Genomic DNA, 18412 nt, shown 5'->3' with positions numbered 1-18412 from the left:
GACCAAGGTTGTAGCCAGGTGTTCTCTCCGGGTATATCATTTAAGAGCTCGGAGCAGTTGATACAATTGAGTCTCTTGCTTGGCCGTTTTAGAGACTATTGAAGAGTTTATCACATGGCTGTATGTCTGGAGTCACTGTTAGGACAGACCAGGAAAACATGGAGATTCACTTCCTGAACGTACATTGGGGAAGGAGATCGATGGACTCAAGATCATTGTTACTGAACCAGATTTTAGATCTTGATATGTTAATAATTGTTTTTATCTTCCACCAGCTGCCCAAGCATTATCCTGGTCTGTATTAGTAATCCAATGACAATTCCACGACCGCACCATCTCCACATGGAGACCTATCTGAAACTACACTGAGCTGGTTATTTCTGTGCTACTTGACAGCTCTGTCAAATAGAACTCCCACCAATTAGACTGTCGTGATGGGACTGATGGGGTGGTAATTGGTCAGATTGTATTTATTCCCCTCTTATGAAACTGGACATAGCTGAGTAATTTTCCACGTTGCCAGGGAGATGTCAGAGTTGGAGCTGGAATGAAACAGCTTCCCCAGTGACACGGCTTATTGTGCAGCACAAGTCTTCAGTCCCATTTCAGGAATGGTGTCAGGGCCCATTGCCTTTGTCGTATCTACTGTGTTCAGCGGTTTCTTCATGTCACGTGCAGCGGATCGAATTGGTTGAAGACTGGCATCTGTGATTCTGTGGGCATCATGATACGGTAAGTTGGAACATCCACTCAACACGTCTGGCTGAGGATAGTGCAGACACCACATACTTGACTTTTACACTCATGTACAGGACTGTTCCATTATTTAGGATGAGGATATTTGTGGAGTCCTCTCCCCCAGTCAGTTGTTTAATGGTCCGTCGACATTCATGCTTGGATTTGGCAGGATGACAGTGCTTCGATCTGATTTGTTACTCGTGGTATAATTTCTGCCTCTGTACCAGATGTTAGTTCTGCTGTTTCGAGAGAAACCAGCCAATTGCGGTAGCTTTAATGGGTTTTCATCATATAAAGGTACACATAGTATTGACCCTGGCATGTTCACCCACACTCGTCACTGAACTATAGATCGGCTTGAGGGTAATGGTGGACTGAGACATTATCCTGAGGGAAAGGTTACAGATTGTCATTGAATACAATTCTGCTTCTGCTGTTGCTGCTGTGACCTACAGCATCAGATGATAACCCAGTTTTAGCTGCAATATCTACAATTCAATCCTACTGACTGCCCCCCCAGTTCACACCGAGACCCATTCACCCATTAACCCTGTACTCAGTGACCTACTCTGGTTTCTGATGCGGTAACCCTTCCATTTTCATATTCTCATTCTGCTGAAATTCTTTCCATGGTGTCACGCCTCCAATTTGTTACTTTAACTCAATCAATTTAAGGTACGAATCTGAATCTTTTCCTTTCAGTAATACCATCTTCTGTATTTGAAGTGAATGTGTTTCCTTCTGTTTTTCTCCCTGACCATAATTCAGAGCTCTGCAGTGACAGTAATGCCAGCCTTATGCAGTTTCAGAGTCAAGGAACTTGTCACCATGCGTTATCGTTCAGTTCCCAGTGTATGGCACTCCATGTTGGACAGGATGTTTGGGCATCTTTGACATTCGTCGTTGGAAATTGTTCAAAAACAGAAATTGCTGAAGAAATTGCTGAAGATGTTGCAGCATTTTATGGAGTGAATGCAGATATAAACTTTCAGGTCCAGTGAACCTTCTACAAAGCTGCCGGTTTCTCTAGCAATTTTTGGTATTTTTATTTCCAGTATCGATCGTTATTTTGTAATTGAAAATATGTTCAATGCCGCTATTCATTTCTGGAGAAACTCAGCAGGTCTGTCAGCATCTGCAGAGACAGAGAAACAGAATTAGTGTTTCAAGTCTAGTGTGACATTTCTTCAGAACTCGAAATGATTGGAAAATGGGCTTCAAATCCCTAGCCAGAGTTAGGGAATGGGTGACAGGGGAAAGAGGGTGTGGCAAAAGATCAAAGAAGATTCTGTGAAACAGGTTTAAATTAAGATGCGATGGGGAAAGGGGTTCTCTCTATTGAGTGCAAGATAAGGAAGACACAAGCACAGAAGATCATTGGGAGGCCAAGAGGGGGAATATTGACTATGTTTTATTATATCGATCTGGCCATAGATACGTTTTCATTGTCGAGATCATCACCCCCGTTAGACAAATAAATTCAGGTGCGTGACTTGTTATTGGCACTAAATAAGCGTTTCATGCTGCCTCAGTATTGTAATAAGGAGAAAAACAAATAATAGTATGAAGTTTTGACTGAGTATTATTTTACTGTCATGTTTAATATAGTTTCAAATTTGCAGCGCTTATCTTTAAATGCTTGTTCTTGAAGTTAGTATCAGATGGAGTGGAGAAGGTTGTGGGCTGACGTTATAAAAGTTTAGGAAATCATGAGAGGTATGGATCGGGTGAATAGCCAAGGGCTTTTCCACAGGAGGGGAGAGTTCAACCATAGAAGGCATAGGTTTAAAGTGAAAGGGGGAAGATTTAAAAGGGACGCAGAGGCAGTGTTTTTATACAGAGTGGTACGGGTATAGAATGAGCTTTCAGAGGAAGAGTGGTCGATGCCAGTACAGCTATAAGATTTAAAACTCATTTGGACAAACATACAAATGGGAAACATTTAGAGGCCTATGGGCCAAATGAAAGCAGATGGGGCTAGTTTAGATTGGAAAACCTGGCCAGCATGGACATTAAGAAAAGCTTCACGCAGTGTCAGTGCGGGTTTGTGAAAAGGAAATTATATTTTGCCCTGTAAGATCATGCAAAGATTTCTGGAGATGCCTGGAAATATAACAAGCGGACTTGATAAAGGGGATCTAGTAGAAAGAGGCTTTTCAGAGATTTTCCGCAGGGTATTACAAAATAAAATATCTTACTCAAACCAGAAGCTTGTAGGATGACAGATAATGTATTAACATACGATGATGACTGGTTAACACATAGAAATCGGAGAGTCAGGATTAATGGATCTTTATGATAAAGGTGTATCTGCTGGAGCACCACACATATCAGTCCGATGGCATCAGTTATTGCAATCTATACTGACAGCCTGAAGTAGGGAGCTGAGTGCAATATACATCCGAGTTAGCTGCAATATCTAAAGTTCAATTCTACTGACTGTCCCCCAGTTCACACCGAGACCCATTCACCCATCAGCCCTGTATTCAGTGACCTACTCTGGTTTCTGTTGCGGCAACCCTTCCATTCAGCCCATTGACACTACTCCACCAGTAAGACACTGAGAACCAAAAGGCTGGCTGTTATTTAATGGAGAGGACTTCCAGAAAAGGAGGAGTACAAAGTGATTGGAGTCTTCCTGAGTATGAAACATAACGTCAGCATGCTGATGCAGCAAGTAACTAGGTTGGATCATTAACCGGCTTCCAGAGATGAAAGGGTTGAGTTATTCAGAATCTCTATAATGGTGAGGTGATTATTCATTGGGGTTTAAATGAATGAAGAGTGATACTGTTGAAATATACAAGATACAAAGCGGGCTTGAGAAGGTAGATGGTGAGAAGTTGCTCCCATTCCTGGGCAGAATGTCGAACTCGAGGATACAGATACCGAATAAGGAACATCGATTTCAATCTGAGATGCAAAGTGATGCCTTCTCTCAGAAGGTAGTGAATATCTGGAATTCCCTAACCCAGAGAAATGTCGAGAGATACAGGAGTCAGCATGAAAGTGGAGTTGGGCCCTGGAGTAGATCAGCCACGTTATTATTTTATGACAGGGCTAGCTTGAGGGGGCGAATGACCTACTTCTGTTCCTATTTATTAATTTCACATGTTACGCTATTGGAAACGAACAGGTTATTTTCCTGGAAGTCATGTTGCACAATGTTGCATTCAGGGACAACAGATGATTTGTTTCAGTTAACTGTAGGTGGGGTATAGGGGCTGTATACACAGCGTATTTAAGTCTGTAACATGACCCACATCTGGAGCAGAGGTTACAGAGTGGGTAAGCCTAAAAGAAAGCTTGGGGGTGGCGGTGGGCTCCTGACCCAGCCTGAATTTTGCAAGTAGTTTTCCGAAACTACACCTCACCATCGGAGTGGCCTCGATGTGCCTTTGTGTAGCAGGTCCGAAGGGTTGAACGTAATATCAGAACATGGCGCTGAGGGACCTGAGTGGGCCATTCAGCCCATTGACACTACTCCACCAGTAAATAAGATTGTGGTTCATCTCATTGTGTTCCCAGCTGCACTTTGCTCCTGATGCACCACTATCCCTGATGCACCTGTTTGCGGAAAATCATTTTATATTATATCGAAGCCAGCCTCGATATAGTATAAAGATTCAGCCATCCCAAACTTCGGGAAAAGAGAATTTCCACTGGAATAAATTCCCACTTGGTGAATTTCACCGAATTCCTGCTCTGACTGAGGTTGGAGGGTGTCACTGTTTCATTTTTATCCCACTCCTCCACTGCTCCCAACAAATTTAAAATTTAGCTTAAAAATGTGTTGCTGGAAAAGCGCAGCAGGCCAGGCAGCATCAAAGGAGCAGGAGAATGAACATTTCGAGCATATGCCCTTCTTCAGCAATGAGGAGGGTGTGCCAAGCAGGCTACGATAAAAGGTAGGGAGGAGGGACTTGTGGGGAGGGGCGTTGGGAATACGATAGGTGGAAGGAAGTTAAAGTGAAGGTGATAGGCTGGAGAGGGGTGGGGTGGAGAGGTCGGGAAGATGATTGTAGCTCAAGAAGGCGGTGCTGAGTCTGAGGGACTGGGAAAAGGTGGGGAGAGGGGAAATGAAGAAGCTGGAGAAATCTGCATTCATCCCTTGTGGTTGGAAGGTTCCTAGGCGGAAGATGAGGTGCTCTTCCTCCAGGCGTCGTGTTGCCACCGTCTTGTGATGGAGGACGCCAAGGACCTGCATGTCTTTGGCAGAGTGAAAGGGGTATTTAAAGTGTTCAGCCACACTGCGGTTGAGTTGGTTGGTGCAGGTGTCCCAGAAGTTTTCTCTGAAACGTTCTGCAAGTTGGCGGCCTGTCTCCCCAATTTAGAGGAGGCCATATTGGGTGCAGCGGATGCAGTAAATGATGTGTGTGGAGGTGCAGGTGAATTTCTGACGGATATGGAAGGATCCCTTGGGGCCTTGGAGGGAAGTGAGGGGGGAGGTGTGTGCGCATGTTTTGCATTTCTTGCAGTTACACGGGAAGGTGCCGGGAGTGGTGGTTGGGTTGGTGGGGGGTGTGGATCTGACGAGGGAGTCGCGGAGGGAGTGGTCTTTCCAGAACACTGATAGGAGTGGGGAAGGAAATATATCCTTGGTGGTGGGGTTTGTTTGGAGGTGGCGGAAATGACGAAGGATGATACGTTGGACATGGAGGTTGGTGGGGTGGGAGGTGAGGACCAGTGGGATTCTGTCCTTTTGGTGATTGGAGGGACGGGGTTCACGGGCGGAGGAGCGGGATGTGGAGGAGATGCGGTGGAGAGCATCGCCAACCACGTCGGAGGAGAAATTGCGGTCTTTGAAGAAGGAGGCCATCTGGGTTATTCAGTATTGGAATTGGTCTCCCTGGGAGCAGATGCAGCGGAGGCAAAGGAATTAGGAACATGCGATGGTATTTTTACAGGGGGCAGGGTGGGAGGAGGTGTAATCTAGGTAGCTGTGGGTGTCATTCGGTTTATAGTAAACATTCATGTTTAGTCGGTCATCTGAGATAGAAATGGAGAGGTCTAGGAAGGGGAGAGAGGTGTCTGAGACTGTCCAGGTAAATTTGAGGTCGGGTGGAAGGTGTTAGCAAAGTTGATGAACTATTCTCCTAGTAAACTTTAAATGTAACCAGGTTGGTGATATGGCCGATCATAAAGTTCTCAGACTGCATCAGGTTCAGTGACAGGAACAAGTCAGGCAGATTTCTTTAGTCAGCCACAAATAACTAATAGAACTGACGGATGTGCATGGTGGATATCTGGTTAGCACTGCTCCCTCCCATCATCGAGGAGCTGCGTTCAATATAACCTCAGGCGACGCTATGTGTGGAGTTTGAGCATTCTCTCTGCAGATTTCTGTGTGGGTTTCCTCCCAATGCTCCAACAGTCCAAAGATCCGCAGCTTAGAGTGGATTGGCCATGCTAAATTGCCCTTCATGCCCAGGGATGTGAAGGTTAGGTAGGTTAGTCATGGGAAATGCAGGATTACTTGGATAGGGTAGGGGGGCAGGTCCGGTGGATGCTGTTTGGAGGGTCAGTGTGGAGTTGATGGATGGGATGCCCTGCTTCCACACTGTAGAGATTCTGTGAAAATGGCAAGAAATTTGGTCTATACCCAGTGGGTATCTATCTGATCCACTCTCATCTAGGTCTTGTACGTTTCAATAAGATCATCTCTCTTTCCAAGGGTGACCTGTTAAATCCTTCATAATATAAGGTACTCATTCCTGGAATGCGTGAAGTGAAACATCGCCGAACTGCTTCTAACGTAATTATATTCTTTCTCAGAGAAGGAGACAAAGAAAAAATAATCTCACACTCAGATCTTGAGTTTTATTTTTTTTTCTCTCAGTGTTGTGGTTCTTTGTAACTCTTTTCCCCACAGAGCATTGGAGGCAGAGATATTGAATAATTTTGAGGAACAGACAGAAGGTTCATAAATAACAACGGTGTCGAGGATTATCAGGGATTGGCAGTAATATGCGGTATGGGGGTAAATGTAGACAGTGGTACCAAATGACACTGCTCCAGAACATCCAGGAATATAATTCAAAACCAAATGGTAATATCGATAAAATGTTAAGGGGGAAGCCCAGATGGTGGCGATCTGGAAGGTCTGTTTTACTGGGGTCTGCATCAGAGCACAGGCAAAGTGGTTCTCTAACCCACCCCATCCCTGCCAGTTACTTAACATTCAACACTAAAAAGAGCAATAGAATCTTTACTAATCCCGTTTCATCAAGTGGAAATGACAAAACATGGGAAAGGATCGATCAAGTCACAACATGCAGTGCACCCGTCAGAAGCATCGAGCAGGCCTGAGGCTGTAGCTGCAACTCACTCTGCTCGTTCCATGGACCCAGTTACTCACCAGCCCTTGGTCACTGAGTTCACCAACTTAAGTGAAATGATTGAAGGCATGACTGAACAGAAGTCTAGCTGTGGCTAGAACCGCTCTCAGACGTGCTCCAAAAACATGAGCAGCAACTCGACAGCCTTGGAAACAGAACATACAATGTCAAGTGCCGAACTGCATTGACAGAGACTGCGATCAATTCCTCTCGGGAGAGGATCCTCCTCCTTGAAATACAGGTCCATACCTTAACTGAACAAGATGACCACCTCGAGAACAGGGAGAGGACGAAGAATGTTCACATCGTCGATCAGCTGGGCCAGACGGCAGGTGGTCAGCTTTGATCTGGCTGCTGTGATTCCTTCACTTCGAAGCTGAAGTTCATTGGGTTACGGCACGGTGGTTATACTCAGACCAACACCTTTGCCCTGTCCTTGTGCGACTACATAGTTACAGGGATAAACAAAGACTGATGGAAGCTCAGTGTGGTTTCCGATGGCTTTAATCCACGAGAGCTCCAGGATTATGTTCTTTTATGACTTTTCAGCATTGGTGATTCAGGAAAGAAAATCTTTTGATGATATCAAGAGAAGAGTAAGGGAACTCGGGATTCAGTATCCCTTAAGGTTTCCAGCGGTGCTCTGTATTGCTTTGAATGGGTCAATTAACTCGTCTGATTCTCCAGAGAAAGCGAAAACTTTGTGGATAATTTAAAGAAAGCTGGATGTTTAGATAATCATGTTTCTCCCTTAAAGAAATGTTGTTGGATTTTTCTGGTATTAACCAGTGTTAAATTATAGTCAGAGATGGGTAGAGTTCACACTTTTAACTTCTTCATTAGTATTACTACTTGTTTTCTCTTCCTTTGCTTGTATCGGAGGTGTGGCTCAAGTTGGAGGGAGTTACAAAGGTAGTTGTGATGACAACTGCCGACCTAAGGACAGTTGAAGCCTGGTTTTTGTTATTATTTGCCCTGAATGCCATATTGGTAGCGGGGAGAAGATAAAGTTTTGGGATATGTAAGCACCCCCAATGGGCAGGGTAAATTTCCATATAAAGTATCATTGGCAGTTCGGATTTTGTTTCGTTCATTTTTTTTTATGTGATTAGCTTGTTAGTTGTAGTAGTAATAGTTTGTATCGTTTTTAGGGTCGCTGAGTGTTTTATCATTAATGCTCAGCGATGTGTAATTCGATGTGAAACTCTCTCGAATTCAAATGTTGCTGCAATGTGTTATGGATTATTATGTGGTTAAATGGTGTACCTGAAACATTAAGGGCAGTGAATTGCCAGTCAAGAGTAAAAATGTAATTTCTCGTCTTAAAATCAAAGAGGGTGGATGTTGCCTATTGCAGGAGATGCACCGTGATGACAAGGAACATATGATGTTCCAGCAGGGCGGCTTTGATCGGGTTTATTTTGCGTCTTTTAATACTGTGAGTAGGGGAAAAGTCAGAATGGATAGTAAGAATCTTCCATTTAAATCACTAGATTGTATTAAACACTCATGGAAGGATCATAATCCTCAAAGCCTTGAACTATGGGAATTAATACAGTGTTTTGAATTGCCACCCAGTGCACCCGCTTAAAATCCTGGTAGATGCATTTCCAAAATTAAGTTATCTTGCATCGTGGCACATTATTGTAGAGGATATTTCAACGGTGGACAGAATGTCCAAACGTCCCCAATACCCTCGTTATAATGTACGTAATTAGTGGATTTGTGTGCAGAATCAGAGCTGGTGGATGTCTGGAGGCAGTTCTACTTCACAAGTAGAGATTTCATTTTCTTCTTGAACCCGCATATATAGCACAAGAGGGTTGATCTCTTCCCCATCCCTGAACCAATCTTAGGTTCGCTGGCATCCTGCACAATTGGGAATATTACCCCAACATACTTGCCCCAGATTTGGGATAGAAGTCACATAAGATTATGTTGTTTGTAGATGAAGGTCTTATATTTTTGTCAAATCCCGCAATTTCGGCAGCTCACGTGATCCATTGCATTAAATCGCTCCTCGCCTTTTTGGGCTTTAAGATTAATTTTGCAAAGTTGGAGGCCATGCCTATGGGAGGTCTTAGGGAAATACCAGATTTTGAGGGTAATTCCTGTTTTCCTTTTAAATGGATGGGGGTGGGTGGGGGGAGGGAGGTTTCTCTATTTCAGAATATTCATTACATCCGTTTTTGATCATTTATTTAACATGAACTATGTCCATTTGTTTGAAAAATTAAACAAGACCTTCAAAGAAGGGAGGCACCTCCAATATCCTGGCTAGGTCGGATAGCTGTTCTTAAAATGAATGTTCTTCCTCATTTATTGTAACCCGTGTGAAAGCTTCCTTTGATGTTTCCCAGACAGACATTTAGGAAATTTTATGGCTGGTTAACTCTTTCATTTGGCACCATAAGCGACTCTCTATCAAGCTAACCAAATTTTAACTACCCCACATTGTGGGGAGTAGATCTCCCAGATTAAAAGTTATGAATTCAGGTCTTTTTTATCCTATGTTAGTGCCTGGGCCGCTGAGGACTCGGCGTCAATAGGATTAGATATTGAACCCTCTCAGACAAAGTGGACCCTTATTGGTCTGTTGGTCTTAGACAAAATTAGAATATTTATGGAGTATTGTCATAACCCAATAATTATCAATACTGTTAAAGCATGAATGACAATGCGTCACATTGAGGGCAATACAGTCAAAACCATGTTTCTTACCCCTATAATTGGTATGCCGGGTTGTCATACTGGGATAATGGATTCCAGGTTTAAACTGTGGGCAACAAGGGGTGTGTCTTACTTGAGTGATTTAGAATTAGTAGAATCCTTACAGTGTGGATAAAAGCCCTTGGGCCCAGCAAGTCCACTTTGACCCTTTGAAGAGTAGCCCACCCAGACCCATTCCCGTACCATCCTATATTTCCCCTGACTAATGACCCAACCTACTCATCACTGAACACTATGGGTGATTTATCAATAATCAATTCATCTAATCAACACATCTTTGGAATGTGGGAGGAAACCCACACAGACAGGCCTAGAATATGTTTACTCCACACAGCCAGGCACCCAATGCTGGAACCAAATTCGGAACCCTGGTGCTGTGAGGCAGCAATGCTCACTACTGAGGCACCTCGTGCTTTTTGAGGGAGAAACAATTTGTCATTTGATCAAATAACTCGTACGTATGGACTGGCTAGTAGAGACCTCTTCTCTTTCTTTTCCAGATCAGAGATTTGATTTAAAAAAACACACTTTTACCAGACTCTTACAGATCCAGTAGAGAGAAGAGGGTGCTTATTGATTAGAATACACTCTCCCACAGTACCCTTCATCATTAGTTGGAGAGTGTCCCCTCAGACGAGACTGTGCAGCTTTGTGATGTCTGCGAGAGAGAGTTGGGGGTTCAGAACACTTCGGAGCCATGGGAGGATATTTGTGAAAATGCTCGAAGAATTTCATCTGTAATAGGACCCTTTCCATGCAGTTGGAAATTTTTCATATGGGCTATCTGACCCTAGATTATCTCCCAAAATTCAAAATGGGATTATCTTCAGCATGTCTGAAATGCAGAATGACTACAGGCACTCTTACTCATTGCATGTGGTCCTGCTGCAGGCTTCATATATATTGGAGCACTGTATCAGGTGTGATAGAGTGAGTCGAGGGGAATGAATTGGAGATGGACCTGGTTTCTCTTTTCCTGGGCCTGCCCAGGGTACTTTACACAGATGCACAAGTGAAAAAATATCCTTAGTTTCTGTGCTAGGAAAAGCATTCTGTTGTGTTAGATGTCTGAATCACCCCCCCCCCCCACCCCCCAAAAACCCCCAACCTCCTCCCGCACCCCCCGCCCGGGTCTGTTGGGTCGTCGTCAGCTCTTCATGGAGAATATCCATTTGGCCTTTCTCACCAGCATGGTGCACCAAAAACAGAGATTTATATAAGACCATGGCAGACCTTTTTGAATTACCGTGATACAGGCTTATCTGCCACTCTCAGAAGGGCTTTTATACAGCCCTGAAGATATTATCTAATGAATCTTATATCCAAAGAGGAAGAATAATTAACATAAAAAGGGATATCAGCTAATGCTCTTGAAGAACGAGAGCTATCATTTTGTTACACTGAGCAGTATTATTTATTCATTATTTACTGTTAATGTTTGCTTTTCTTCTGTCCGTTTAGTGTTTTTAACTTGTTTTGTATGTACATGCACATGGGTGGAATTTAGATCAGTTACTTGAGTTGTGTTGTTATTGGTTTATTATAATATTAAAATTCTCTTTTTCAATAAAGATATTTTTAAAAGTATTAAAATGCTAACATTGATAGAATACAGTCCCAAAGAACTCTCATTACACAGTCCACTCATGGTCGTTTTTCTTGAGGGTCACCACATCTCGGGTGATGGGGTGAGGTTGAGAGAGCGTCCCCTTCTTGGTAACCTCTGTCAGTGTGAGGAACTGAAACTGCGCTGTTGGCCTCCCTCTACATCATAAACGTGCCGTCCAGCCAACTGAGTGGGAGACTGTGTAACTGTTACACACAAATACAATCACAAAGGGCAAGAGAAACACTCATAACAAGGAAAGTGGTACAGTTCAGATAACGGATATAACATTTATGGAGTATTGTCATAACCAAATAACTTTCAATACTGTTAAAGCATGAATGACAATTCGTCACATTGAGGGCAATACAGTCAAAACCATGTTTCTTACCCGTATAATTAGCATACCGGGTTGTAATCCTGGGATAATGGATTCCAGGTTTAAACTGTGGGCAGCAAGGGGTGTGTCTTACTTGAGTGATTTATAATTAGTAGAATCCTTACAGTGTGGATAAAAGCCCTTGGGCCCAGCAAGGGTAAAAACATTCTCTGCTCGAAATTGTATTTTATAACAAGACGTGTTTAGAAGTTGTTTTTGGTTTAATATCATTATGGTGAGTCAACTGAAATAACCAGAATTACACAGTGTGATTGGATATCTATAACCATAAAATGAAAGTATATATTTGTTTGGTCTGTGTAAAGCATGCTGACTGTTGCATGAAAGTATACAGTTGATGGAATATACTGTTCGGAGAGTGCGTTCAATCCGAAATTCCCTCAAACAGGCGCTTGAAGAAAATTGGGGTAAAAGTGCCTGAGTGCCGTCTGGACAGTGACAGGAACGCAGAGGGTTGAATGACTGAAAGCTCCTGTATCTGAGAAAAGCACCAGATCAGCTGGGAACTTATTAAATGCTAGAGCACACTTGAAGGGCTGAATGGCCTCAACATGGTTTGAAATATGTGTGATTTGGAAAACGTGCATCTCTACTCCTTCCTCTTATGTGGTTACACACTGGGGCACTGCCATTTTCCTGAAACTGGGCATTATTTGGAACACTATCTGGAACATTCCATATTCAGTGTTCTCCAGAATATTCTATAACTGTGTGAGGGGTATTGCAAAGACGTGAGAGAGAGAGAGCGAAGCTGTTGCATGCGGGAGTGAGAGTGGTGGAGCATGAGCCTTGGTCGTGCTATAACAGATATACAGTGAGTGTGATGGAGTAGAGAGACCAATTACCCTGACAGAACGGAGAAGGTTATTGATGCTTGTCCTGTTTTGCTGGACATTTCTTCAGGCCGCAGATGCTGCACTGAATTTGGTGGTGAGCACAGACCATGCTCGGTGGGTCTGGTGGTATGGCCCCCTCTGCGAAGGCAATGGCCCCGCTCTGCACTAGCCCATCCACTATGCACACCATGCACGGTCAACAAACTATCTGCCATGATCGGGGTAAACGGTACAGGGCGGCTCCAAACTGAGAAAGCTCAGCCGTGTGCCCCTTGGCCTGTTAAAGATGGCACCAGTGACAGGGAACACGGAATATCTAGGGAAATCCTGGCGACTGTGAGTACCTCCAATCGTGATGGGTGGGAGAATCGGGCTGGCATTCAATGAGAGGTGGGTGGGGTGGGTGGTATTTAATGAGGTGAGTTCGATAGGACAGCACCAGGAAACTAGCTGAGCTTCGTACAGACAATCCCTCTGTCACACTCAATGAAAATGACACTGAGACAAATTACTGTTTTATACAGTTCAATGAGCCGAACACTCTGCTGTCCTCACTCCCACTTACAAAGTTGCAGAACAAATGCTCATTCAAAACTCCCCATCGCCTGAACTCACAGCATTATTCCATTCACTCATAATTCTTCATAATACTGACCGGTGTTGCATGATACTATCGAAATGTCTTCATATCAGCATTCTAAAACCTGTGAACATATCTTTCCATGTCATTTTTTCTCAGTCTGTCCCTCTCTGTCTCTATCCTGAAACACACATATTTACAGTCATATGTTTCTACTGCATGGAAACAGGCCCTTCGGCCCAGCTGGTAGATGCCGACCAAAATGTGCATCCACACTCACCCCAATTCCCTGCCATTGCTCCTTTCCTATCCATGTATTTATCCAAATACCTTTTTAATGTTGTTATTGTACCCACCTCAACCACTTCCACTGGCAGCTCAGTCCAAAGGCAAAACACAGTCTGTGTAAAAACGTTGACCCTCAGGTTCCTTTTTATTTTTGTCCTCTCCAAACATTAACAGATGTCCTCTAGTCCTTGGCTTCCCAACCTTGCAAAAAAAAATTGAAATATTCACCCTATGCATGGTTCTCATGATTTGATAAGAGGTACACTTCTATATAATCCCCCTCAGTTTTCTACGCTGTAAAGAAATATGTTCTAACCTGTCCAACTTCTCCCTAAAAGGCAGACCCTTTAGCTCAGGAAACATCTTTGTAAATTTCTTGTACATTCTTTCTCGTTCAATAATATCCTTTCTAGGGCAAGGTGAACAAACCTGAACACAATACTCCAACTGCAGCCTTACCAACATCCTGTACAATGGCAACAGAACGTCCCAACTACTATACTCAATGTCCTGATGTAGGCCAGTGTGCCAACAGCCTTCTTCACTGTCCTGTATATCTGCGACTCAAATTCAGACAACCATGCACCTGATTTCCAACATCCTTTTGTTCCACTACACTCCTTAAGGCCCTCTCATTCACCATTAAACTCCCACCTGAATTTGACTTTCCAAAATGAAAGATGTTGCATTTATCTATATTAAACTCCACTTGCTATTTCTCAGCCCACTTCCCCAGCTGATCAAGGTAGTGCTGCAATTTCTGATAATGTTCCTCACTGTAAACAATACCTCCTATTTTAGTGCCATCTGCAAACTTACTAACCTGCATTGTGCACTCTCGTCTATATCATTGATCTAGATAACACACAGCAATGGAGACAGTACAGACCCCTGAGGCACTCCACTAGTCACAGGCCTCCAGTCAGACAAGCATACCTCCACAATAGCCATTTGCTTTATAATGTCAAACCAATTGCATCGCCAAATTGCCAGCTTACCTTAGAGTCTGTGCGATCTAACCTCTAGAGCGGCCTTTCATGTGGAATCTTAGTAAAGGCCTTACTGAAATCCATATAGATTATGTTGACCGCCCTACCCTCGACAACTTTCCTGGTCACTTCCTTAAAAAACCCTAATAAAATTTGTAAGGCATGATCTGCCACGCACAAAGCTATGCTGACTGCTCCAAGTCAAACACTGTCTTTCCAAATGCATGCATATCTTGTATCTCAGAACCTTCTCAAGTAGTTTACTGCAAACAGATGTGAAGCTTACTGGTCTGTATTTCCCAGGCATTTATTTGCAGCCCTTCTTGAAGAAGGGCACTATATATTTGTTACTGCCCAGTCTTCCAGGACCTTGGCCCCTGTCTTCTCTCACCTCTTGCAGTGCTCTTGGATATATCTGGTCAGGACCAAGAGATTTATCTGACTTTGTGCATTCTAATTTGTCCAGCAGCACCTCTACTGTGATTTCGACAGTACCAAGATATGACACTTAACCTCCCAAAGGTCACAGGTCTTCATGTCTTTCTTCATGGTAAACACAGAGGGGAAATTGAGGACCTCAACCACCTCTTGTAGTTTTACACATGCGTGCCTATTTTGGTTTTTAAGGCATCCTATTCTCTCTCTAGTTGTTCTTTTTCTTTACTATAGTGAACTTGGGTTCACCCTAATCGTCTCAGCTAAGGCTATCTCATACTCCCTTTTCGCCTTCCTGATTTCCTTCTTCAGTAAACTCCTGTATCCCCTGTGTACCTCCAGAGATTCCCTTGATCCCAGCTGCCTGTACCTGAACCACGCCTCCTTTTTGTTGGTTAGAGCCTCAATATCTCTTGTCATCCAGGGTTTTCTCTTCCACCCTCACTTTCCCTTCACCCTCACAGGAATATATAAACCTTGAACTCGAGCTATCTCACTTTTACAACCCTCCCTCGTGCCCAATATCCTTTTACCTGAAAACAAACTACTCCAATTAACCCCTGCAATCCTCTGTCTAATTCCAACAAAATACGCCTTGCCCCAATTTAGAACTTGAATCTGTGGACCAATTTTGTCCCTCCCATAACTATTTTAAAATTAATACAACGCCAGTCACTTTTCCCAAAAATCTCCCCCACTTTACCACCGTCACCTATTCATCCCTATTTCCCAACAGGAGGTCGAGTGTGTCCATTCCCGTGTAGGACCCTTTATATACTGCTTGGGGAAACTTTCCTAAACAAACTTAAGAAACTACGTTCCATCGAAGTTCTTAACCATCTGGATGTCCCAGTCTATGTTAGGAAAATTTAAATCACCTATTATAACAATCCTAATGCTCCTGCTACTCTCACCAGCTTCCCTGCATATTTGTTCCTCTAATTACCATTGATGATTTGGAGGCTTATAGTGCAACCACTATAACATCACTAACCCCCTCTTACTTCTTGTACCATTCACAGAACCTCATCGGATAATATCTCAGTTATTTCATCTTTAAATACTTGTGGGATACTCTCCTTAATCAGAACTATTGGTGTTTCAACTGTTTCCATTTACATCTCTCCCTTGCAATGATTGTCACATCTGCATCAAAACTTGTCAAGGTACAGTGGAGATATGGTGCTGTAACTGGATGGGAGCTGCACATCCTGTCACTTCCAGCAAATTTCCCCACACTGATCTAACACAGTGTTTCCGAAAACTGGAACAACCTGTGTTTATATATGAATAAACCAGTGAGGTCTGCACATCTCCCCACGCTGGACATTTATCCCAGGAATATAGATCAAGTATTGGTGTGGGCTGCACAGAGTTCCATTCTGGATATTGTTGGGTTGCATTCAGCAGTACACGAGCCATATCTACACAGTACTCCATCCCGAATGTATTATGGATGGGCTGTTTATGTGAGTTGGATTGCGAATGTGAGAGAACTAATCATCTGGCTATACCTTGATTTTGTGTTTTCATTCTTGTGATTGGATCCTTCAAATCCTGACTCATCCTTAGACCCGACCCTCTGGATGAGTCATGGTGACTGTTGTTGCAGCATCTGGGTCTGTAACATGACCAACAAATGGAGCAGAGGCTGCAGAGAGGACAGTCTCCGTAAAATGGAATGAGGAAATCACAATCAGATCAACCGTGGTCTTAGTGAATGGTGGGGCAAGATTGAATGGACCACATATGCAACTTGTTCATGTATTTATGTTTGATCCAAGCAAACTCCTCTTCTCTCCCAATGTCCCATACTAGTGGGAAGTGAGTCAGCTCCTCCTGTTCCTGTGTAACAGGATCCTCGGGCCTCACTAGCCTACAGATTTCCCTGTGGCCCAGTTTCGAGCAGTTGATTGACGACCTCCTGTTCCTTTCCCTGTTCCCGTGTCCCAGTCTCAAGCAGTTGAATGACTCCCTCCTGTTCCTATGTCCCAGCGTCGAGCAGTTGAATGACTCCCTCCTGTTCCTGTATCCCAGTCTCGAGCAGTTGAGTGACTCCCTCCTGTTCCCATGTCCCAGTCTCAAGCAGTTGAGTGACTCCCTCCTGTTCAAGTGTCCCAGTCTCGAGCAGTTGAGTCACTCCCTCCTGTCCCTGTGTCCCAGTCTCGAGTAGTTGAAAGACACCCTTCTGTTCCTGTGTCCCAGTCTCAAGCAGTTGAATGACTCCCTCTTGTTCCTGTGTCCCAGTGTCAAGCAGTTGAATGACCGCCTCCTGTTCCTGTGTTCCAGCCTCAAGCAGTTGAATGACTCCCTCCTGTTCCTCTGTCCCAGTCTCAAGCAGTTGAGTGACTCCCTCCTGTTCCTATGTCCCAGCGTCGAGCAGTTGAATGACACCCTCCTGTTCCTGTGTCCCAGTCTCGAGCAGTTGAGTGACTCCCTCCTGTTCCCATGTCCCAGTCTCAAGCAGTTGAGTGACTCCCTCCTGTCCCTGTGCCCCAGACTCGAGCAGTTGAGTGACTCCCTCCTGTTCCTGTGTCCCAGTCTCAAGCAGTTGAGTGACTCCCTCCTGTCCCTGTGCCACAGTCTCGAGCAGTTGAGTGACTCCCTCCTGTTCCTGTGTCCCAGTCTCAAGCAGTTGAGTGACTCCCTCCTGTTCCTGTGTCCCAGTCTCAAGCAGTTGAATGACACCCTCCTGTTCCTGTGTCCCAGTCTCAAGCAGTTGAATGACTCCCTCCTGTTCCCATGTCCCAGTCTCAAGCAGTTGAATGACACCCTCCTGTTCCCATGTCCCAGTCTCAAGCAGTTGAATGACACCCTCCTGATCCTGTGTCCCAGTCTCGAGCAGTTGAGTGACTCCCTCCTGTTCCCATGTCCCCGTCTCAAGCAGTTGAGTGACTCCCTCCTGTTCCTATGTCCCAGCCTCGAGCAGTTGAATGACACCCTTCTGTTCCTGTGTTCCAGTCTCGAGCAGTTGAGTGACTCCCTCCTGTTCCCATGTCCCCGTCTCAAGCAGTTGAGTGACTCCCTCCTGTTCCTATGTCCCAGCCTCGAGCAGTTGAATGGCACCCTTCTGTTCCTGTGTCCCAGTCTCAAGCAGTTGAGTGACTCCCTCCTGTTCCTGTGTCCCAGTCTCAAGCAGTTGAATGACACCCTCCTGTTCCTGTGTCCCAGTCTCAAGCAGTTGAATGACACCCTTCTGTTCCTGTGTCCCCGTCTCAAGCAGTTGAGTGACTCCCTCCTGTTCCTATGTCCCAGCCTCGAGCAGTTGAATGACACCCTTCTGTTCCTGTGTTCCAGTCTCGAGCATTTGAGTGACTCCCTCCTGTTCCCGTGTCCCAGCCTCGAGCAGTTGAATGACTCCCAGCTGTTCCTGTGTCCCAGTCTCAAGCAGTTGAATGAATGCTTCCTGATCCCAAGTCTGTGAAAATGGATGTCCTCCTCCTGTTCCTGTGTAACAGGCTCCAATACCTCT

Source organism: Chiloscyllium punctatum, chromosome 12 (assembly GCF_047496795.1).
Source record: "Chiloscyllium punctatum isolate Juve2018m chromosome 12, sChiPun1.3, whole genome shotgun sequence".
In the NCBI taxonomy this organism is placed as follows: domain Eukaryota; kingdom Metazoa; phylum Chordata; class Chondrichthyes; order Orectolobiformes; family Hemiscylliidae; genus Chiloscyllium; species Chiloscyllium punctatum.
This window is presented reverse-complemented; position numbering follows the sequence as displayed.